Source organism: Branchiostoma floridae, chromosome 2, assembly GCF_000003815.2.
Source record: "Branchiostoma floridae strain S238N-H82 chromosome 2, Bfl_VNyyK, whole genome shotgun sequence".
NCBI lineage: Eukaryota > Metazoa > Chordata > Leptocardii > Amphioxiformes > Branchiostomatidae > Branchiostoma > Branchiostoma floridae.
Window position 1 is genome coordinate 17816008 of NC_049980.1, and position 24005 is coordinate 17840012.

At 41.8% G+C, this 24005-nt stretch overlaps 1 long non-coding RNA gene across 2 annotated transcripts in view; it reads left to right on the forward strand.

Moving 5' to 3' along the window:
- Positions 1-24005, forward strand: part of LOC118410229 — a 49223-nt gene that overhangs the window by 2878 nt on the left and 22340 nt on the right. The window contains exons 1-3 of one of the 2 annotated variants that reach the window (XR_004830538.1): positions 20165-20622; positions 21066-21413; positions 22158-22364. This is a non-coding gene — a long non-coding RNA (uncharacterized LOC118410229). Of the gene's footprint in view, positions 1-20164; positions 20623-21065; positions 21414-22157; positions 22365-24005 lie in introns of those variants that run through there. The other variant, XR_004830539.1, reaches the window with a different exon arrangement.

The following is a 24005-nucleotide window of genomic DNA, read 5'->3' on the forward strand; positions in this document are numbered from 1 at the left end:
TGAGAGCGCCGAGCATGGCGATGCAACAATGATCGCCGTGAGAGCGCCATGAGAGCGCCGAGAGAGCGCGGAGGGCGACAATAGGGCTAAACAATGGTATATGATAGGCCCCATTCCACTAGGACGGCGATCTCATCGCGCTCTCGCTGCGCTCTCAACTGCGGTTTGAGTAGAAGTATATTTGACACAGACAGAACCCTGAGAAATGTACCAGTGATGTACACTAAAACAAACTGAGATGGAATAACCAAGGTTAAAAGAATAAAGGTTTATCATTATCATTTCTTAACTTATTTTTTAATTTCAACATGATGACAATATGTTTTGCTGTTCTTCATCTATACATTTAGATTATTGAAGTCCTATTTTCAATAAATCGAAGTGTTTTTGTGTTGTATGATTTACACTAATAACGTTGCATGATAAAGAAATTTATGGTGAACAAGCTAAATGAGAGATTTAAGAAAAAGCCTCAAGACAAACGTGTATATTTCAGCCTGAGTGACTGTACAGTGACCAAAATTGGATTTGTTTACAGCCTTAATTTTATACCTTGAATGTTATATAAGGCGTAAAAGGAGGATTTCAAAGATACCAAAATACACTATACGTCAAAAGATTCATTCTCAATCTCTGAAATTCGTTGAGTAATATTTCGAACCTTTACTAGCTTATAAAAAGATGCTGACATTTGAGTTTTTCGTCGCGGTGAGAGCGCGCTGGGGTCGACGGAGAGATTCCACTAGAGCAGATTTTTCTGCGTCGCGGCGCTCTCACCGCGCTCTGGCCAATTTTCCATCGCAGCGAGAGCGCGATGAGAGTGCCTTATAACCCTGTCACATTTGGCTAAAATCGATCGGACGACGATTCTGCGGCAATCGTCCGAGCCTCGCTTATAGTAATAACTTTCTTGCACAACAATTGTACAAGGTACAAAGTATGGCTTATATGTGACAGGGACGGTTTTCAGGTGAAAAATACGCGCAACCCCCTGTCTATCTTAAACATAGCCGATCTTCCATCGATACGCCCGAAGATCGTGGATAATGTGACAGGGGTGTTAGGATGCGAGCATAGCGAGGTCGTTGCTCGAGGCACATACATACTGCATTTGCATGTTGAAATGCATCTGCAGCGTGAACGACTCGCAAAGTGGAGAAAATATTTCCTTCTTGTCATAAAACTCCATGAGCCTTTTATCACTCCGAAGTTTCTAAACACTTAAGTAATAGTATCGCTCCTGGCAATACCGTGTAGAGTTTCAGCAATATAAACGTTAAACGTGTTAAAACAGCGCGAATTAACGCTTTGTCAAACCCCCTCTCCCTGCAAAATCTTGCCTGAGTTAGAAAGAAACGGAATAAATAACTATTTTACCAAAACTATCTGCCCTTCCGAAAGCTGCTTTTCTTTCCTGGTATTAATCGTGTTTCCCTCTCAAGACCGAGTTTAGGGTATTGGCACACTTTTGATCCCTTACAGGTTGCGAATTTATTTGACATTTCTTTCATATTAAAGTAGTCATACGCAAAACACGCATCTCAATCGTTTTGTGCAGTACGCTGGTATGTTCACAGTATGGCCTCGTATGCCTAATAGTTTTGGACATGTCCATACTGGTCCGTACTTGGCCGTATTGCGCAAGCCGTCGTTCATAAAACTTACTCAAACGTTTGAGATTCATATCATGTGTCATTTTGTGTATATGCGTGCGACTACGTATGAAAAAATCAAAAGAAGTGTGAAAGGGCCTTCAAAGGCAATACCACCGTGCTCAACACGTGCGAGCACCGAAACGCCACCGGTCCTATATATGCGACACACACTCCTCTGCAGAGACTTCCGCTAGGGATTACGACAAATGACTGTCATACTCCAGGGCGGAATGAGGGCTGTCGACCTACAGTAGCACTAATTAGAGGGGAACATGTAATTCAAACAGCGATGAAATCCGACCAATTGTCCCTAAAGCTCTGGGGCATGCTTCACACGAATCAAGACAGGATTGCACCCTTGTCACGAGGTATCATGCTCAAAATTGCGTGTTAAAGTATAATTAAGCGGATGTAATTCGCAGCACAGGTAATACTCGGCTTTATCTGGTTAACAGAAGTCGAGTAGAGTAATCATTGCAGAGATTACTTATTACTGAGTCATAAGAGGTTTATTCGTAACCCTGTCATGTTGACATCTGGCCTCAACACGGTCTCTACATTTTGGGACAGTGTCGACAGTTTATATCAATTAGAAAACCTCCGTAGAGGAGGGCATTTCAGAACGACGTCACCAGAAGGGCACATCAACTATCGAGGTGAGTTTGAAACCTGTGTGGGTGAGTACTACCCTTTTAGTATTTGCTCTGTGATCTTAAAAGTTACCACAGAACAGTCCAGCATTGCGCCTTACGTGTAGTTTGAGACGTAACCAACCAAGAAACTATCTTACAGCACATTCTCCATGAGAAGTCACTACAGTCCAGGTGTGTCTGGTGTGTAATTCACTTGTCCTACCCTAAATCGCCATTGTTGTGTCAACTGATAAAGACGTGTAGTCACACTGTAGGCACGTCCGGTAGATGGAGTTGTGCGTTCAAGATACTTCTTCAAGTTACTAGTTAACGCTGCGATGTGTCCACATTTCATGTCGTTTCCTGGTGTGTGATACGTAGGAGGTGCGACATGGTACAGTCATTGTAACGAGCTATTGCAACATCATGTGACAGTCACTGGATGGTTTGTTGCCTGTTTGCTTGCAAGCGAAGCCACTCTCCCACGCCAATATGCAAATGATGCCATTATCCTTATCTGGAGACAATGATGAGTCGAACGCCGTTGAAACAGATGGAAAACTCACTGGGGATTGTCGAGGTCAAGCCAATCATGAGCTACCTGCGCATGCATGCGAGAAGCAGCTTTTAAAAGATGTGTCGCTAGGGTTGGTGAAAACAACATCGCACTGCGTTACATTTTCTTATCGTCGAGGCGTGCGTATTTTGGCCTGTGCTGTCTGAAATGTGTAGATGTTTCCGCGACGGCATGGAGGCTTTGCCCTCTAGTCTAGTTCGTAAAAGGTACCCCGAATACCTCCACTCTACATGGATCATTAGTGTCCTTGAACTACTGATTTCATCGTCATGAATTATTGATGTGATATATCTATAGACACTAAAAGGTGTGCTGTCACAGCGGATAAAAAAGTACATAAATATCAATGTATCAAACAAATTATTTCTCAGAAGAAAGGACGGGTAGATACAAAACATTATCAGCCATTCTGCGTACGTGTTGACGTAAAGCTTAGTCTAGATAACTCATCAAAAGTTACAAACTGCACCGTGTAATATTCCTCCAGAAATACAAGTAGTGTCACATAATTGTGAAAATAGGAAAATGCTGTTAAATGCATCACAACATAACACGGAATAGACGGGGAAATTCGCACTAAGTCTTTTCATACTAACTCGATAGAATAGTTCTGACTGGTGGAAGGCTATGGTACTGTACCACTGATTACTATTAGACACTGATTGATTGAAACGACAATGTTATCACAAATAGCAATCAACTTGCAGAAATTACTTCTAGTTCTTTTGCGTCACACACGTTACGACCGTCAGTGTTGTTAGTCGAGGAAACCATTTTTAGAGTATCATTAAACCATCCCACCAATGGATTGTCTATTTTTAGAACTTCGTGGTAATGTACAATCATCCCTTGGGAGTTGTCGACATCGGCCTTTTCCACATGCAATGTTTCCAGATATCTCTGCACAGAAATTGGATGTAAATCATTAGTCATAAAACAGGATTACTCTACTTTCGATGCTGTACATAGGTCCCGGCCACTCATACATTCTTGCCCGAATTAATCTATTCGGTCATTTTTATAGTTTAGTCTATTACTCGACGACTGGATAAAACGGTAAATAGATTGACAAGGTTTTTGTTCTTAACCATAGGATCAACTTTGATAAGAGAAATGAACAATTATAAATGAAATGTACAAGAACTGATTATCACTGACAACCATTGATTACTGAACGGATTGTACGTCAATGAACGTAAAATGGAATTGACTTCTCGTGGGATTGCCAGTGGATCTGTAAAGTAAACACATAAATGAAAAAGTATTGATGATAAAACGTGAATATTATCACATAATCCGCATTGACAAACACACGAACACGTGAATGTAAAGCAAGCAATGGATGATTTGAACTGCATGGAATCGGTAAAGGCAAGAGTCTTCAACACCAAAGAATGGTTGAAGACTCTATTCTCATTGGTCCAATCTTCTACCCAAGGAAACAGATAGATGACATAAATCCTCCCCTTCTTTTCCCTACTGACAATATATCAGGCCTTGTTCTTTTCGCGCCCGCTTGTCTTGGCCAGCACAGAGAAACAGGTACAAAATGTAGTTGCACTAACGTGCACGGATTAAAAGTACAGCTTTGTGCAAATTCCCCGATAGAAACAGAGAAGGCGTTGCTGTTGCAGTTCTAGCTCAGCCGTTGTGAATGCATTAAAATTACCAATATAACATGTAACGTTATGTTCGTCTGGGTGAATATTCCGAATATTTTGCTGATGTCCGGCCGCGTGGCGTATTGCCAAATCTCTCAATCTCGCGAAACTTCTGTGCGTGAGTTCGCGTAAACGAGGCTAGGAGAAAGTGAGGAATCGATTTTAAGTGGGAGAGGACGGGAGTTAGTGAACTTGTTTAGTGGCCGTAAAGATGCACTTGTCTGAAGCAGAATATCATATAATGTGTTGTCACTAAGGCTTAAACATAACTAGGCACTGAGACTGAATTGAAGTACTATTGAATCTGACTTTCCTCGTAGTTGTCTTCTTGCTCGACATTTTTCTGTTGTCGGCAATGGGCAGTGATGTATGTCAGTCCTTCTTGTTGTTAGTTGAGAACTCAGAAACCTACAAGCAATGGAGTTTAAGCTCCGCGGATTCAATGGTAGGTGCAGAATGAAGCAATGTATGAAAAAGATCCACACTAGCTGTACTTGTAAGCTGTCGATTCTTCTCCCCAGGCTATATCACCAGTAAAGGTGGTATCTCACTGCACTTGGGTGCCGGTGCCGGTGCGGCAATGCGGGGTACGTTCACTGTACTGCGGCACTGTTGTATTGTTTTCGCCGATTAGATTTTATAATCTAGATATTGCGTAATATGTAAATCAATGCGTAAAAGTAGCACTTAGAAGACAGCAAAATGCACAAAACGGAAGAAAATTTCTTTATCTCTGAAATTCGTTGAGTAATCTTTCTAACCCCGCAGAGCCCCACCGATGCCCCAGGTGCAGTGAGATCAGGGGTCTAGCCAGCGTCCGTTTTTCCGTCAATTGACGGAAATTTGCTGCGTCTGACGGAAAAATTTTAAAACCAATCCGTCAACTTTGACGGACAAAAGTCCTTGGTGGAAGCTACAGGCGGCTTGGGGACGCCGTCCACGGCTGTAAAAGCCACACACTGTTTGTTTTGCTATTGTTATGATTGTTGACAATGTGTGTCGGCGCCCTTTCGCATACGATAATCTCATTAAAACCGGTTTTTCAAGGTCTCAGTTCAGTCCTTCTAATTAATTTTCGCGGTTTTCGCGACGATTGTAATTGGCTGACGGAAAAAAATTTCGAGCTGGCTAAAGCCCTGAGTGAGATACCACTTTTACCTGGCCCAAAAGCCTAGTAATCTTAGCAAATGCTTTACTGGAGGTGGTATCTGGAAATACTATCTTTGAGGCTTTTGGTGAGCTTTTTGTATAAAGCCTGTATGGATTCTTCTTGATCTTTTCCGACTGTTTAATACGACAACCACCTCCAACCCTACAGCACAACATCAGAGACCCTTTGGAACCATGAAAGTAACTCTCGCCGTTGGATTACCCCTCCCTTTCCTCAATCCACCGAACGTTGTTGTTTGTTTGTGTGTATGTCTGCGTGGGCGGGCTGAAGTTTGCCATCTCTGATTGCATCATTGTTCAAGACGACCGATAGATAAAAACACTTAAGTTGCTAACTCCCACAACATGTTTCTTTCCCGACTGCAGCATCACAAACATTAGGCGTCCCTCCCGGCAGGGTTTACTGTAGGGTACTCCAAAGCAAGATTACGAGGGGCGTGCAATAAGTAATGGTCCTGACCCACTTCCAGTTGTCTGATCTAAATGAAATTTTGTCTGTGTAATAATTCATATCTCTATGGGTTATGTTGCAAAAGACAGCTCTGAACTAATTGTGGTTTCTGATTTACTGGTGTTTGAACTTAGTCAGGTGCGAAATGGACCAGGTGTGAAATGGAACCAGTTGACTCAGTGTCGCGCAGTGATCCGGTTTTTGTATTTGAAAGGACGCACACCAAATAAGACTTTTGATGAAATAAATGAAACTTATGGTGATGATGCCCCATGACCTTGTAAAACGCTGGCATCCTGAATTCAAACGTGGCTGGAAGTCTGTGAAAACAGCTCCCAGACCTGGTCGTCCCTCTTGTGCCATTGATGAGGCATCAGTTGGAGGACCAACCTGGGGTGTCCTACAAAATCGGTGTCCAGAGCTGCATCAAACGATGGGAGAAATGCATAACTCTGGGTGATTCCTATGAAGAGAAAGACTAATAACTGTGCCAAGTTTCATTAATCTCCTGCTATGGGAAATGGGTCAGGACCATTACTAATTGCACGCCCCTCGTAGTCCCTTCTGATTACGGAAAGATCGACAGTAGCATAAGATAGCCTTCATGTATGATGAAAGGAAGGTATGTTTGACCAGGAGTGAGTGTCTGGGTGAAATAGTTCATTTTGGTTACATAACTTACAGATTATGGGAGGCGACAAAGGCTTCAGAGACTTCCATGTTGTCTTCCACAAACGTCCTTTAGAGCGCGAAAATCACAGTGACACTGCTAACATACGCCCAAAACGCACGCTTATACATAAGTAAGAATCCAAAGTTTCAGGATCGAAGAACGCATTTCATGTCAGAAAACAAAATCTTGCCGTAACTTTGCATGGAGTCTGGAACTTCCTCTACACCGCGGAAGAACGTTCTGCATTACGTCTTAGATGATCTTAGATTATCTATCCGATAGAACTAAGAGTGATAGTATAAAATCTATCGTTGATATTCTTTCAGTTGTGTCAACTTTTCATTCATTCATTTTGCTGCGAAGTTTGAGATTAGCATTGCTTTGTGAGGTATTGAGCGGTGCCCAATATATTCTACAGGCACTACACCTCTGCCCTTATGGCGCGCCCCAACTCACTTCAGTTTTGATCTTCTTCTTGAGGCAAAGATCGTTTGGGGGAATATTCTAGACTCCCCACCTTTTACCCATCCATCTTACGTGGCGCGGCGAAGTTTCCCTCGATATGTCACAGCTTCATTTGTAGTAGTCAGAGCACCTGGGTATCACAGCCTGGGGAATCACCACTTCGTCACGCAGCCTTTTGCGTAATAACGGAGAGATGGCGTCACGCTACGGGTGGGGAGAGGAAATGAAAGATTTACAAGTCTTACCGGGATATTAGGAAGCAACTAAAGTCGACAAATTAGTTGCCTGTCGTGTCAATTTTGTGGGATGATCATATTTCTTGTTGGGCTAAGGTAGAGAAAACATAGAAACAGATTAATAAAGGTAGGAGGGAAAAAGACAAATACAGTAGGTACGATGACGTTACTCAAGGATGTAAAAATATCTGTTGTAGGTTCAACGCACCTGATATTCCTTCTCATGTGCTAACCTTGTCGGCGCATAAATGGCTCCAGTGTGTGATTAATCGCATTGCTCTTTGTGCAGGGCTCCTGGTTCTCAATATCTATATCAAGTCATTACTTCAGATGGAGGAGCAGTCTTTTTTTATTTCTAGAATCATTCCCGCGTAGGCTGAGTATTAGATTTCAATTCAAACATTCTGGGAATGGTCAAAATTTCACACTGATAACCACACTTCTATTGAATTTCATTTGACTTGTCACCGCTCCCTAAAGATAAGTAGGACAATTGTACCACTATAGCTTAGTTGGTCATGTAATTTATACATATACATACGTATTGGCTACAGAAACGTGCCTTAGTCGAGTAATCTTTATTTAATCTGCCCGCTCCACTTCTATAAACAATCAAGTCTGTAAAGGTTTGATCGAACCGTGCATCAGCGTCGTCACCAACGCGCACTCACTGCAATAACAAAACGCTGTAAATGTCACAAAGTTGTCCCACAAGTCACAGCGAAAAACATTATAGAACGGTGCCATAACGCCCACAGGAATTGTCATTTATCCTTGTGCTCGCCGAACTGTCTCCGCCCACGTGCAAGAGGAGTTGATTGCAGTTTTATGGAGTTGCTATCAGCCAACTTTTGAAATAAGTTAACTCAATGGATTATTGCGATGAATCCTGGCGCTACTCGACTCCAAGGATAAGTCAACTGTTCTTCAATCTATGCCTCTGAAACACTATATTCAGGGAAGTAAAGGAGCAATGAGATTGTTAGAAAGCAGAATCTGAAATGTTGCAATGTCATGTAATTCTTACCAGACATTTAGAGGAGACTGTCTGTAGTATAAGTCATGCCTCATGGTAGGCAATGACGCAAAAAGCCGCATGAGCTATAAATCAGTTTGCGCCATCGCTATAAACGCTATTCTAACACAATATGTGGTATCACTGCTTTATGTCCATTGTTTTATGCGTTGTCTCATTCTGAGCCTACACTCGTATCTTATTAGTATGGAGCCTTTGTTGGGGGAAACTTTTTGAAAAGTGATTTCATATAACTACGAATGGCTATGTACGGCCATTTCCCAGAGAAGACTTGTGTGTGATCCCCGTTGCGACGTTGTTACATTTTTGTTACCTAGCCCAAACTTCTCTCACAGTAAGATTCTATTTCAAATGCTCACACCGCACACGGAGAGGGTGTGTGTGCACACACCCCACATATATATATATATATATATATATATATATATATATATATATATATATATATATATATATATATATATATATATATATATATATCCCATCGGCCAGACACAGTGGAGTAAAATTAGTCCTTAGCTTTGTATCCGAATTTCTGTAGCACGGCTGGTTTCTTGCCCTGGGTAAGAACAATAAGGAAGTGCTCCCACTGTGACTTGTCCAGCAGTTTGAATGGTGGATTGACCCCCATAACCACATAAACTCATAAACATCCCAGACTGTCTACCAGCTAGAAACAATGGTCAGGGACATATTAGCATATTACTGGTCACTGATTCAAATATTCTGTACTGGTTTTCATAGGAACATTATCAAATCATACAGAAGGACCCAAAGTAAGTAGCAAAGTTACATAATGCAAGGTTTCAATTAGATAAGATCACGTGATAATAGGATAATAGTAACTATCTGCAGTTCTTGGAAAAACAACTTTCTTCAAATTTCAAATCATCCTTGTCAAAATTGTATCAAAACATCTACTTACATCTACATTTCGAACTTGAAAATGTCTTCCATACAGCTTATAGCCCTTATGAGTTGTGTGTGTAGAAACATGACTTGTAATACTTGACTTATAGTAAGAAACCAGTATAGACCTATGCTCTATAGAACTGTAAAAAAACAAACAACTGCCAGCTGATGTGTCACACTGAATAGCAACCCAGTGTTGCCATCACTTCATATTCTGGGCTAAGTGTCCTTCAGCAAGCTAATTTCTTTATGATGTGTAGTCTTACTTCAATTTCTTATCTGTTGTCTCTAGATTTCCAACATGATTTGAAGAGTAACTTGTACTTTCTCTGCCAGGCCACCACTGATGTTAACTGCACGGGTGCCTGTAGTATACTGAAGGCCATAGTTTACATTATCTGCTCTTTATATAGTTTTACCGGCCCCTTTAATGCCAAACTAAATGTAGCTTCTCTCGTAAATTATGCCCCTCTCTCCCTACCTCTCCCCTATCTCTTTATATAATGGATTGCGGACAGTATACTTCGATTTTGGAGGGGTCATAGTGGGCTCCAAAGGCGACTTATTTTGAGATATTTCCGAAGTTCCAAACTCTAATTTTCATTTCGCATGCCACAACAGTTTATTTCAATTTTCATTGATCACTCCACCGTTATTAATTTCTGCGTGGGAGTAATTGCAGACGTTAGAATGGGTCGGTACCGTGTGCGTGAAGTCTGCCTAATTGAACCTTGGGGAACTGCATCTAACAAGCACACGAATGCAACAGAATCAATGTAAAGGTAAAAAGAATAACATTGTTTAAACGCCCAAAAAAGCTCAATTGCGTTGACGTAAGAAAAGGACGCTTTGATGCAAGATGACCTTTCATAACTTAGATCCCATATGGAATGACAAAGAATTGTGGCATCCAAAAAGGCTCGCTTGATTGAAGGAAAAGTCAAGAATTTACCACTAGGGAGTTTTTTGAAAGGTCAAACCTCGCCTGGTGATTTTATGATGAAAGTCTTGACGCGCGAAAACATGAGCTGGCGCTTGTGCAGCTATCAATCGCATCAATGCTGTGAGAAAAAGCTTTCTCATTAAAGGAGGTTCCTGAAACGTTCAAGAAACCTAATTGCTGTGATGTGTGTGTACCTTTATCTAACGACCGTTAGATGGTACCACGGGCGGTGCTACTATCGATATATCGATGGCATGGTGAATGAAAGAGAAACTTGTTGATGCCAATGATGTGGTAGATGTATTGATATTCTATTATATGGTATACAAAAGAGATAATGAGTACATTGATAAGATTTATTGAAAAACCCGATTAAAATTCTCAGATGACATTCCATGAAATGTTCTGATTATGCAAATGACTTTCACATTTGAACATTTATTGCTTGGTTATATACCCCTTTTACTAACTGACACAGGTCACAATGTTGACAAAAAATGCAATCATTTAATACATGTACTTAGATGAATTAGGACTCTTTCCCACTAATATGTAAATTAGGTACTTATTTGCATAACTGATATCTGCTAATCTTCCACCTGCCACAAACTACATGTTACGTGTATTTGAGTCCTATGATGGAAAACACTCTAAATATAGATTTTCCTTATTAAGTATGCAAATTAAGTCCAAATTTGCATAATTTGTACTTCATTATGTACATCTCGGCCAAAGATACCTGCATGCGAAATATAATGGAAATCCATGGTTGCTATGTTCTGTTATGCTCCTTGGCAGATTTTGACAAAAATGACCCTGCAGTTCCAGAGCAAGCCGCATAGCATGTCCAGGTCAAAAGATACAACAAGTTCTGCTGCAGTACGAAGGTCACACAGCAGGCGGCCAAAATCGACCTTGACCTTGAGACTTCGACTTTGAGACACACCGAAATCTATACCTCCATTTTTCATGGAGGTAATCAGTGTCATGTACATTTCCTTACGAATTGTAGACAAAAAGGAGAGAATGCTAGATAGCTTGAAAACCGGAGCAGACACGTTACGTTGCCATTGTTAGTCAAGGTAAAGGTTAACTTTTTCACAATGATATGCCAGGCTTTACGTTCTGTGCAGATCCTTTCAAGAGCTATACCCGTGTAGCGTTGTGGAGTATGTAGATCAACATAGCATGCTCTAGTTCAATCTTTAATCTTTGAATAGTCATTAGTATCTCTCAAAAGTTTGCGAACGCTTTGCTTTATGTAACATACGTTGCTACATAATGTCATGTGGTCGTGAACGTTTGACGCTAATTGGAATGCCATGTTCTAAAGCAGCCTATCAGATGTAAGATTTAGGGGCAACAATGGCAGCGATACTGTACGAAACTATTCTGTCTGCTGGCTCACAATTGATACATCAATCATCTGCCTAAGCTCAACTTCTAAGAGCTCTTGATCTCTTACACGTTAATGGAGGCACTATACATGCATACATGCATACAGCAAATACATACAGCTTGTTATATTTCACTCCAGTGAATAATTGAAATTATAATGATGACGTGGTCGTGAGAAAAATCCCCCAAAGGTTGATTCCTGGTTTGTCAGTGTGAAATAAGCGATGAAGGGTATGTACTGGGATCTGTGATCGCTTTCGGCGCCTGTTTACGTCCACAGATATACGGCGTACTGAGGTGTGACGACACCACTGGCAACCTCGGAGACCCCTTTTAATGACACAGGAAATCCCACCAAGCACTATGACCCATGTGTACTCGTACCTAAGAAGGGAGTTGAAGAGTTGTTTGAACTAGTCGCTCATTTGTCATGACTGTCCTTCAACAATAATCTACCTGTTGAACATGCATTCTCAGAAAACGTTCTTTGTGAATGTTGTGTTTCAGCTTTTCTTTAGACACTTACACTACTCTTTTTGCTCTGTGACCGGAGGGTAACCTCCGGCGACAGAGTTTTGTTTTTGCACGATATGATGAGTGTTCGTATCTCAAATACAGAATCTGTATTTCTATGTTCCCTTTGCCGCATTCGTATGTATTTTTGGCATGTCCCCTGGAAGCAGCTGCACGATAATGCACTTTTTTCGCGGTAGCTGATTTTATAATCGATATAATAATTTCAGAAAACACCCCAACGTTCTTCGGTGGGTCCAGTTCTGCGTTATTTCCGCCTGTGAGACCTTGCGGTAATGGTATATTGTCAAGTAGATGTGTGGCTTGATCTCTGGTCGTTTTGTGCACGTCGTGTTGTCAGCTGTTCCATGCTGTTTCATAGTTATTTTGGGGTTTGCTAGTTAGCTTATCTCCAAGCAGATACGGGGCTATGTGTTCTCTAATGTAGAACAGCTGTGGCGGTAGACTAAGAGGAATCCCCAAACAGATGTTAGAGTCTGGCTTCCTAGCACATTACATTGTTCTGTGCCAATGTTAAAAGAAACAAGTACTACATACTTTGTCCTGTTAAGCTATCGTTTTCTATCTTGTTTGTCGTTATTTGTCTGTCTCTAGTGTATATTATACTGATGTGGCGGAAACCATTAATACGTCTCAGAGTATATTATCTACGGTCACTTGTTTTCTTTAGATATGTCTTCATATACGGTGTTCTGGACATCTTACAAGCTTACTCTTATATTATGTGTTTTGCTTGTGTGTCCACCCGTAAATGTGCTGGACATTGCTCAAGAGCGACGTACTACAGGAGCCGATTTGGTCTCTTCTTTTGCCCATTCGGTCCCTAAATGTGATTTCTACATCTTCTAGTCAGCCTATTCTCAGTCCCTACCTAGAAGCAAGGATTACATTCTTGCAAATACTAGCGATCCCCTGTGCAAGTGTAAACTGCTATGACTGCATCAGTTATTTTGTAGGCTCGAGCGGAAATGTGATGTAGCATGACAACATCTATACACATACAGTCATCTGCAGGTACATAGCATTTCCCTGGTAACTGTAAGGACAAACCACAACCTCATCCTGGTAATAGCCCGCTGAAAGTTCTTATGTAGCTACATAAACGGAAATGCGAAATCATCACTGTAGCAGTCGTTTGCACAGGACCTATTCCAAAATGCTGTACAAATGTCTAATCCTAATATACAACTGTGCTGTCAAAACTGCCCTGAACAAGAGTTCGGAGACCTCATATCTCCATGAAATACTGTAAATGCAGAAATGTTCGCGGTGTTCGCGGTGACCACTACCGCGACTATTTTTCTATTGTGGCATTAGACTGCAGTCTATGGTGTTACCGCGAAATTAAATCCACCGCGAAAAGTCCTTTTTCCCGCTACCGAGAAATTAAATCCCCGCGAACTTAAATGCATTTACAGCAGTCTGATTATGTAAATGACTTCCACATTTACATAACCTATGCTTGGTTATGTACGCATTTAGATAACTTACACTGGTCACAATGTTGATTGTGCAATCATTTACCACTTAGAAGAATTAAAGCACTTTTACATTAATTATGCAAATTAGGGACATGTTTGCATGATTGATATCTGTTAATGTACCACCAGCCACAAACTAGATATATGACAGATATTTGAGTCCTACAATGGCAAACACTACAAATATAGATTTCCCTCATTAATTATGCAAATTAAATGCCAGTTTGCATAATTTGCACTTGATTATGTACATCTCTGTCTAAGCTACCTATATCCGGTTATCCTCCTATTTTAAGAAGATTTTGAGAAAAATGCCGCTGCAGTTCCAGAGCGACCTGCTAGGGGACCCAAACATATACCACATATTCCTTACGTCACAAGCTATCTGCCAACAAAAAAAGCAAGACCCTAGCACATCCAGGTCAAAAGATGTAAAAAACTGAATTTCTGCTGCAGTACCAAGGTTACATACCAGGGGGCCCAAAATTGACCTTGACCTTCGTCTTTGTGAAGCTATCTGATTAAATTACAAGCTCCACACGTTACCATGTTTGGTAGGCTATGTCTTGGCATCGAATAAGTGGAAAGCATGGACCTCTACCTCGGTCTCCGTCAGGATTGACCTCTGGCAAATGAAGCCCTGTGTGAACCAACCCACAAGCTATTAGGACCTGCACTGGAACCTGAGAGCTCACAAGTCACTTGTCAAATTCATATAAGAGCCTATCAACTTTATCGTACAAGATTTAGACTATGTGGGAAGGACATTTTGCCATTTACATAAATATAAACATGTATAAACATGTTTTGAATTGAATTTATTTTTCTAGTCAACATATAAGTTTTTAGCTACGAAATAAGTTGCAAGCAAAACACATACTATACGAGTACCTGCAATATGCAAGAGAGCAAATAGAAAGTTATCTCGTGCAACATGTAGGTGCGTCGAGATTGAAAACTTTGATTTCTCTCGGGAAACAAAAGTATCGAAAAAAACGTCAGAAAAGAAACATATGTAGTTAACTTAAGCTTGCGTTAGCATTAAGTCCAAGCAACAGATGGACTCTTGTTTAGATGTAATGCCCTATTAATTGAAAAGTTATAAAGTGGCCGATTGCTTAAACACAGCTTGTCTATACCACTCTCCTTTTGACTGAGGGTTACACGTTGAAAGTAGAACTACACGTACTTATGATTTGTATACTTTTGTCCACTGGTCACCACGTGAATCACAGAAACAGCAATAGTGATATAAGATTAAAAGCCCATATCTTTCATTACAGCTGCTGCTTTGTAAAAGAACCCGCTGCTTTTCTTTTCTTAGTTTAATCTCCGAAGCAATTTTGTACCCAATTAGTGCAATTGGCGAGGGACGGTACCCACGCAAAAATACCCTCTTCTTCTCGGTTGAAGTTCCTTGCTTATGAATTCTTTCAGAATTCCCCAACCCAGGAGAGATCTAAAGCAAGCTGAGTATCACTAATGGCAGTTGTGATGTTTTTTTGTTGTTGTTAAAACCCCAGAGGATGTTTTCGGATAAGAGAAGCTGTGATCATTAAAAAAAACTCATCTATTATCAAGCGACAACTCGACAGGCTTTGAAATTCGAAATATTACGGGCGGCAAGGGGTGTACTCTTAAACCCAAATATGTTTGCAAATCATTGACGGGTGTCCCAAGCCCATTAATTTCATATAACTGCCAATAGAATCTGTTGGCAAACAGTATCAGCTTTTGGCTTCTTGATGTATATTTTAGCATAAACCTTTGTAAACGGAGTACTATTCACACAACTGTTCTGATCACAACAACGGAGGAACTACACAGGGATATAGCATAAGGGAAAACTTCAACAACCAAGTGTGATCAAAGTGCACCTAGATATTTGGATACTGTGTGATGAAACACCGAGCGACATGCTTTTGGAAAAAAAACAGGAAAACTCTAAGCTTGCAGACAAAAGTTGTGCGTTGCAATAAACCCCTTTTGTACCTACGTAAAAACCAATAAAGTGTCCAGACGTTATCAGCGCAAATTGGAAAGATGTCTCTGCTATGTTCGACATCTACAACTACCTTATCCATCGGGCATCAAATAGATCTTACAATAGTGTGATGCCATTTACTTGAACAGCATCATCCATCAACTGTGTCGGGGTCAACGTGGGAGGCGAACCACTGCAGTCAATGCCTACTGTGCCGCTTGAACTCGGTCTTCTTAAATGTCCAATGTAAAAGGACGTTTGAGAAATTATTTTGGGCGCTGCCAGTTCAAAAATAATGAAAATTGATGTGAAACAAAATGTAGAATAGTTAGCTCTGCGCTGTTGCACAAACTCAAGAACTTATTCCATTACAGCTCGGAGTGAGTTTCGTCTGTGCATTTTTCGTGGTTAATCAGCGTCTAGAGATGCTGTCAGCAAACACCGCCTGAGTAGACCTGATTTTGTTTTAGATCCTCATCAAAACATTCCCTTCTTCTGAGTACCAAAACTGGAAAGGTTTGTTATCAAGTGCACGGCACTTCTTTATGATAACTACAGTGTTTGCCTCCAGTGATGAAGGACATGGTCATTCATAAGACGTCCATGGGAACATGTTGACGCATGGAAAGGAACTGCTGTGGAAGTGAATGTGAATAGCATACGGGATATTTCGCTGGTACGGTAAGCGTATCGTTGTGTTCTGACGCATATTGCTTCTCTGCGTTATCGTAAAGACATTGCTATACAAGCTAAGGTAGTCGATTGTGTTCTTATATAAGGAGGGTTTGATTGCACAAACACCTTTGATACTGGCATCAAAGACTGTCCAAAACAACTAGAAAAGATGCAATGGTTGCATGAGACCAGCAGATTGTTGGCAGAATGCCCTTTGCGAAAGCCTGGCCGTTCCTCAACTCCCTCCAGAGGAGGTACGGGCTGCGACCTCTGTGTGGGCACCAGGGCGCGCATGGCTGCTCCATTGCTCTAGATTTCCCGGGCTGTAGCAATTTGTGAGGCAAGGCCGCTAAGATGTACTTTTATGTCATATGAAATAAGGCAAAGAAAGACCTATCTCGTGGGACCTGTAGTGAAGATGGTGAGGGTGGGGTATCTCACTGGACTGCGGAACGTTGGCGGCGTTCAAGACACACACAGCTTAAGAAGATCTGTTTTTTATAGATGAAATTTGTTGAGTGTCCAGAGACTCGGTCAAGTTTCAGTGAGATACCTTCTTAAATTGACATAAGTCTAGTTACGATAGCCTGCCGCCCGCACAGGTGTTTCATCAAACGTGACAATATCAACGTGTGAACAGAATTTCATCAGATTATCTAGCTAATGCTAATTGTATCCATGAGTCCATGCATAGAACTCGTCCATTGGACCACATTCTAAACATATTTGCTGCATATGTAGGGACATGAGGTATCTTGGGATCACCACACCCCTATTGCACCGTCCATTTACACTTATCGCGGAGTGTAACTAATTGATCAAATAAGTACTTACGTACGCCACTTAGATAAGGGAATGTTGAGATACGCCTTGTTTATCACACGCTTTCTGTGTCAAGTAGTAGCTTCGTGGTGCTAAGTGCAACCACTCTTCAGCAACAGGTGTCAGGACACATCCAACAACATCGAACTGAAAAAGGCAAATAAGTTGCAACAGGGTGAGAAGACAAGCTAGATCCGTAATGACGTCACGTACTAGTATTTGCTGTCAACAGAACGGATTGATTTGTTGGAAGATATTGCGATCGTGAGTGAAAGATACAGGAAATGATTGAATCAGAAAAGTGGGGAGGGGTGCTGCTTTTGCGCCTACGAACATGGCTGGAGTAAAGCCTGAGGTAGCATTTAGACATAGCGACATATCAATGGAGCTTGTCGAGAAAAAACACCGAATTGTTGTCTGGCAGGCTAGTCGCACAGCCGGTTAGCTCTTCTTCGATGATTATGGCATTGCGATATGTGTTTATTCAGTTATTGAAATGGTCAGTTACATTGATTTATGGTTGATTGCCCGCTATGAATATGGACCGAAGGGTGGTTGCCTAGTTTGGAAGGGTAGAAGATATTATTGATGGTACGTTGTTTACTGTTTGGCAAATTCCCACAGGGTACAGACCTGTCATGTAAGTCTTCGCTGTGTTAGTATTTTACCATGTAATCGGGTTGGAACATTAGACATAGCCATCAACGATGGTCCAGATGCCGTAGCCAGCTAGCTGGAAATTCCTGGAAATCTACGAAGAACAACTGCCAGAACGATTCGACCTCAAATGGAACCGTTATCAAATATTTCAAAATGTGCATAAAACCCAGCAGTGTAATGCGTCGTAGAGAATCAAGAACCGTAGATCAACCATCAAAGAAGCAGAGCATAAGTGACTGAAATCGTTCACAACTTTTCATTTCCAAGAGATAAAGCACCTGCTAGATATAACTTGAAATACCCTTGCCACATTAAATCTGATTTGTTAGTCTTCATTAATTTATGACCTTTCCTCTTTGTACACACGAACACTGTTAATCCAGCAAATTTTATGGTTGCTTTAGCATGGCAGGGAATATTTTAGAAAAAAAAAGAAGAAAAAAATATGTGATCCTTTTGCACTGAAGAGAGTTGTGGAAACGCCTTCGTCATGCAAGCCCTCGGCGTGAATAATTTACGAGTTATCGCGAGTTGATGAAAGCTAATCCCCTCTGGACAGCCTTAAATGATCCCTGATTAAGTCCGCCCACAATATACACTCTTACAAATCCACTTCTCAGGCATTATCGAGCTACAAGTTATAGCCGCATCTCTGTTCCTCTGTCATTAAGACCACAGCACAATGAGAAAGACATACAAACCTTCTTACAGACTTTACATTCGTACACATTTCACCACTCGTAAAAAATCCCTCCTGAAAAGGTAAACCCATTTTATTCTGACATGCCTCCGAACAAGCTGTGGAACTGCAGCATGTTGATGCATGTCGGTGTATTCAGATGCATTCTACAGGAGGGCATAGCCATGGATGGTAATTTGTCTGGCAACTGGTTGAATCTATACGGGTTTACACTGACGGACAGTTGACGGGGAAGGAATATGCCCCATGGATATCTCCGATCCTGCGGGCGTAGCTGTAGCTTTGTACAAAGGCATGACGAATAAGTCGTTACAGCTTTTTACATCTTGACCTGTTGAATCCAATCTGCTTTCCGTGCTGTTGATGATGTGGATTTGAATGATTTCTTACTTCAAGAATCCATATTCGTTTATTTCCCCTCTGAGAGAGCAATATCCTAAATTTCTCCTTACAAATGTTATGTTTATGATGCGTTTGGCTTTGTACTCGTGCATGAGGTATTTGCCTGAATTCCAAATGAGTCAGAAGAGTGGGTGCGAGCGTGCATGATTATGAAGCTTTAATACACGTGTCCCAAAGGCTTGCAGGCCACCGTTCGAATCCGTCTGTCTACTGTCACCTATCATGACCAAGACGATTCTATTTCCAGTGTTGACGCATATGTTGGCTTAGCGCCTTTACAGTTGACGAACGGTTATCTATCACAGACAAGTCCCGGGATTAGTGACTTGGAAAAAAAACTGCCAGTGCGGCCAGATCAAATCGGTTAGACAAATTACATTACTCTAGCTGCTCATCTGTTATCGCAGTCGTTATCTATGAGTACTTGCTCCAAGTCTTGATTTAATCGATTTGCGCGTAGAGGATCTAGGATGCTATTGCATGTAGCAAATCTCGTGTGTAGCTTCATAATGTCGACCGATTTTCTATCGTAAGGACAAGTATGCTAAACCAGAAATGGACTCGTCAATGTGGCACGGTCAGTGTTTGAAGAGATGATCATCTATAGCTAAGGAGATACCTCCTAGTTATTTTATATATGCCATTATTGATTATTGTTTTCCTCCTTTATAGGAATCTTTATAGGAATGTATAGGAGTTTGTTAAATCACACGCAGTGGATATTTCAGGAGAGGGGGTCTTTCATGCTCACAGTTTGTCATTTCTCACCTTGGATGATAAGGTCTACGTCATGAATCCAGGAAGTCAACAGCCATGTGTCTGAACATGCATTGTTGTAAGACTGCGCAGACAAACTTGTACGTAATGACGTACATAAAACAGAACAAGGAATGACGTGTCGTCCCAGAGGACATTTGTTTCTAAGGTAGCTATTGAGACAGCAGCGCGGCGCGTTATTGGCGAGGATACACTCTACGCAAAACTTGTAAATCAGCTGAGGGATGTTGGGACGTCAAAAGCCGCGGTTCGCTATTGCTCGGCGGACGGACATGAATTAATAATTAGATGACGCATTATGGAATCAATGGGCACGCAAAATGAACAAATTACCGCGATTGTTGCCCGTATTGAGCAACTCCAAATTTCCGCCAGCATCCGTAGATCCATAGGCGTGACACCTGAATGTTATACCACACGTCTTCCACTCCTTCTCATCACGAGCATGTCAACTTTATTCTGGCTTTAATGGTCTTATCCTCAAAGCGGAAGACTTTTCAGCACAGGCACGGGCTAAAGGTACCCTGTCATGACGCTAACATCGCGGCGCACTTTGGCAATGAGACCTATTTTATAATACACAGGAGACATCCGCCGGGGAATCTCAGCGTTGTTACTAGTGCTTATTTCCAACGCCCACGGACGAAGCTCGTGCCTTACTGTACAAAAGACACGAGACCTTTTCCCCGGATCAATCGATAGCTGGGAGCCAACCGAGGCAACACTACGTCTTTGGCTGGCGAAAGGTCTCGACACCCCGGTCCCGCCAAACACTACGGTAGGCCTGTATCCTTCCGTCCAAGCAACATGTTTCATCCCGCCAGGCGCAAATAGCGCCCTGTAAGCCGAGTGCGATCTTTTAATGCTCTTCTCTTTGCCTACTGGCTGTTGCGTGAATAAGACCGGGCCGGCTTATTGCTCCATATAATAGATAGATAGAAAGAGATTATGCGCTATTAAAATAGAAAATTTCCCAGTAAGGTAATGTCCCCTGGCTTCTCAGCTATTCATTGACAGCGTGAGCAAAAACAGCTGTAATGCCATTTGCGCCCTTCGTATTGCGATGATTTCATTACACAAAGGAGTGACAATGCCTGTGACTCAGTGTGTCGCGGCGCGTTTGCACGGCGGTCGTCGACGTCCTGTTGTCTGCCCCGAGTCACCCTAATATGTTTTGGGCACATATGGTGGTCACTTTGTGTTTTCTCTGTCATTCTTCAGCTCTCCCCATGTACGGAGTCAGAGGTGCCGTCCCCACACTGCTCGTACTGACTTGGGTGTCCTATGCGTACTGCTACTATGTACCCTCCCGGTCGGCGCTGCAATTCATTCTGGAGAGGGCGCAAGAAGAAGAGGAGGAGGACACGACGGGCTACTTGTCGTCGCTACTTCGACCAATACCTACAACACAACCTTCCGTCCTCCTAGACTTGCCTTTTGAACCAGAGACGGATCTATCCGAACTTTTTAAGAGACAAGATGACATTCTATCCAGCGGAGATGCCGACCCAGAAGCGGTTTCCGAAAGGACGCCCGGTAGACGAAGGCCATATCGACCCCCCAAACAGAGTAAGGCCCCTTCTTCTAGCCTGACCCAATTATCATATTTTCCTATCTGGTTGTAACAGTAACATGTCATATTGATGTCGCAATCAAGTCAGAATGATTTGTGATCCGATAGGATGTAACTGTGGCCGTCAAGTCTTATTTAGTATTTAAACATGTCTTTCTGCTTCGCCTTTAACAACATTGAAGTCTACTCTCCATTAAGGCAGTGAAGAAACTTATCATAAGATAAGTCGGGCTCAGATCGAGAACTGCCATCTCGGTACTATTGTGATGACGCCGATTCTTTTTATTTACTTAGGTGCAGATAATGCAGCGCAATAAGTTACAATTTGGAGATACTAGCTGTCAATTGTGTTCCGTTGCGTTTATCGCTATACGTAAGCGACTCGTCTATTGGGCAAATTCAGAAGTAGATCATGAGATGTTGAGGTTTCCAATGGGCCGTTCTGTCGTCTTTGTTCCGGTTTTGACGTGATGTTTTCTTCTCATGAATAAGATATAAAGGGAATGAAATAACGCGATTAAGTATTTGCTGGCGGTGACTGGTAGAAAAGTAGACGTAGATATCATCGTGAGTAATTCCGTATTATCTGCTGAGGGCAATAGTGCATTCGCACCGTATTTATGTCCAGCTGCTGGCCATAGCAGTAGCAGGGTGCTGAAATACGAGTATCTTGCATATATTGTAATAGCCAGTGTGTTTTGTATTTCTCACCAGCATTCTTTTTGTGTCCACTCTTGCAGAGGGTCGGAACAGAGGGAAGGGGAGGGCAAGATCAAGATACAGGGGTAGGAATAAGAACCGGAATCGGAACCGGAACCGGAACCAGAATCGTAATCGGAACAGGAACAGGAACAAGAACGGGAACAAACAAAAAGGCCGACTTTCTCCCTCTGCGCATGACCGTAAAAGCAGATTCGTCCTGGCTTTGGCATCGCTAGCACAACGAGGTAGGCTACATATATCTTCTTTTTATCATTCAGTCATCAAAGGTTGGTTCCAGGTCATGTATTTTAATAACAAAAAATCACGGCATACGCTGAAGCCACACCGAATTCCTATATTTGAATGAGTCCGGGCGAACACACTTAATAGCAATCTTGATCTTGATCAGCAATGTAGGAAATGTGCGTTGGCTTTTACAGCCCGAGAGTTTATAACAACATCCGAGGAAAAGCATTTACAACGATATACGGAGGATATTGATGTATAGCAGGGACATCCTTCCAGCCACAAGAAGATACTTAAATCTTTTCCATTGTATCACTGACCCAAATGCACACGATTACTTATCAGTTTATCGATCTATAAGTCACTGTTCCATACAAAGATGGTTTGTCACAAGGCCTCGTACAGAATTTCATGAGTATCTAAAACCACGAAGCACCGTTTGAAGGAAATCTGTTGGGGACAACTTTCATTACCGTGCATAAATTGTGCACATTTTGCAACTGCGCTGTCACGTTTCTGTCTTTTAGTTAACATGTAATTTTACAAATTCGAATCTCCGTGTCAGTGCTTCATTCCAATCTTCTTGACGAGATGTCACCTATTAAGATGATGAACGATCATTGACGACTGCAACTGACCACAACGCATTGGTGGTTGTCAATCAACTTCCTGTGAATTTTACATCTCTATAGTAAAACTGTTACATTTGCAGCCAAATGCCCTTGGGTCTGTTTCAGAGTGGCAGGAACAAGATACAACCAATCAGATACTCTTTATTAGTGCTATATTGCCGGTGACGGGTCTCTAAGCGTAAAACAATGCCAACTATACTATAAGCCGAGGGTGAAAGGTGGCAATGTGGGCGAGGACATTATACCCCACGAGTTTTGAATTGTTTAAATGTGTCTCTAGTAGGCCTGGTTCTACCCACTAGTATGTTAATATCATTTCTTGGAAAACACGTCCATATGGTGGGCGTAGATCGGCTGATTGAAGTATGGATGATGGTATGCAGTCAGGTTATTCCTGCACACACATCTTTAAAAGGCCCGCCCTTGGTGCTGAATGCCTGGCTGGTAGTATGTAGTATGATATTGTAAGCACAGGTGAATATGTATTGATGTTCTGTCTGGTTAACGTTCATTTCGACAAGTCTTGAGGCTATATGGCGCTAGTTGACCTAAATCCGTGGCGTTTTTTGAGTCAATTGACACCAATCTGACAAAACAATAAACCACCATTTATTTCTGGTTCATGTAAATATTATAGATTGTTATAAGTGTTACTTATGCTACACATATTATGTTTCGTCTCTAGTCCTGTTAATACAACGATGTTACAATTCAAAACGACCAAACGTGGAGTTGACAATGACTGCGTTCTCAGACTGGGGCGGTTGCCTTTTTCCGCGGAAAGGACTCTATCGTACGGACATTATCGTACCGCTACTCAGCTTTAATACAGCGACTCTTGCTCTTTTCGTTGCTTGAAGAGAGTACTCAAGCTATAGATTAGTCTTATCAGAAGAAAATCACAACAAAATGATCATTTTGAAGCTGAAGGGCAGGTAGCATACATGGACCGTTTTGTGTCAAAGGGGAAAGGTTATGGGTCAAATCAAACATGGTGTCCCGGTTACT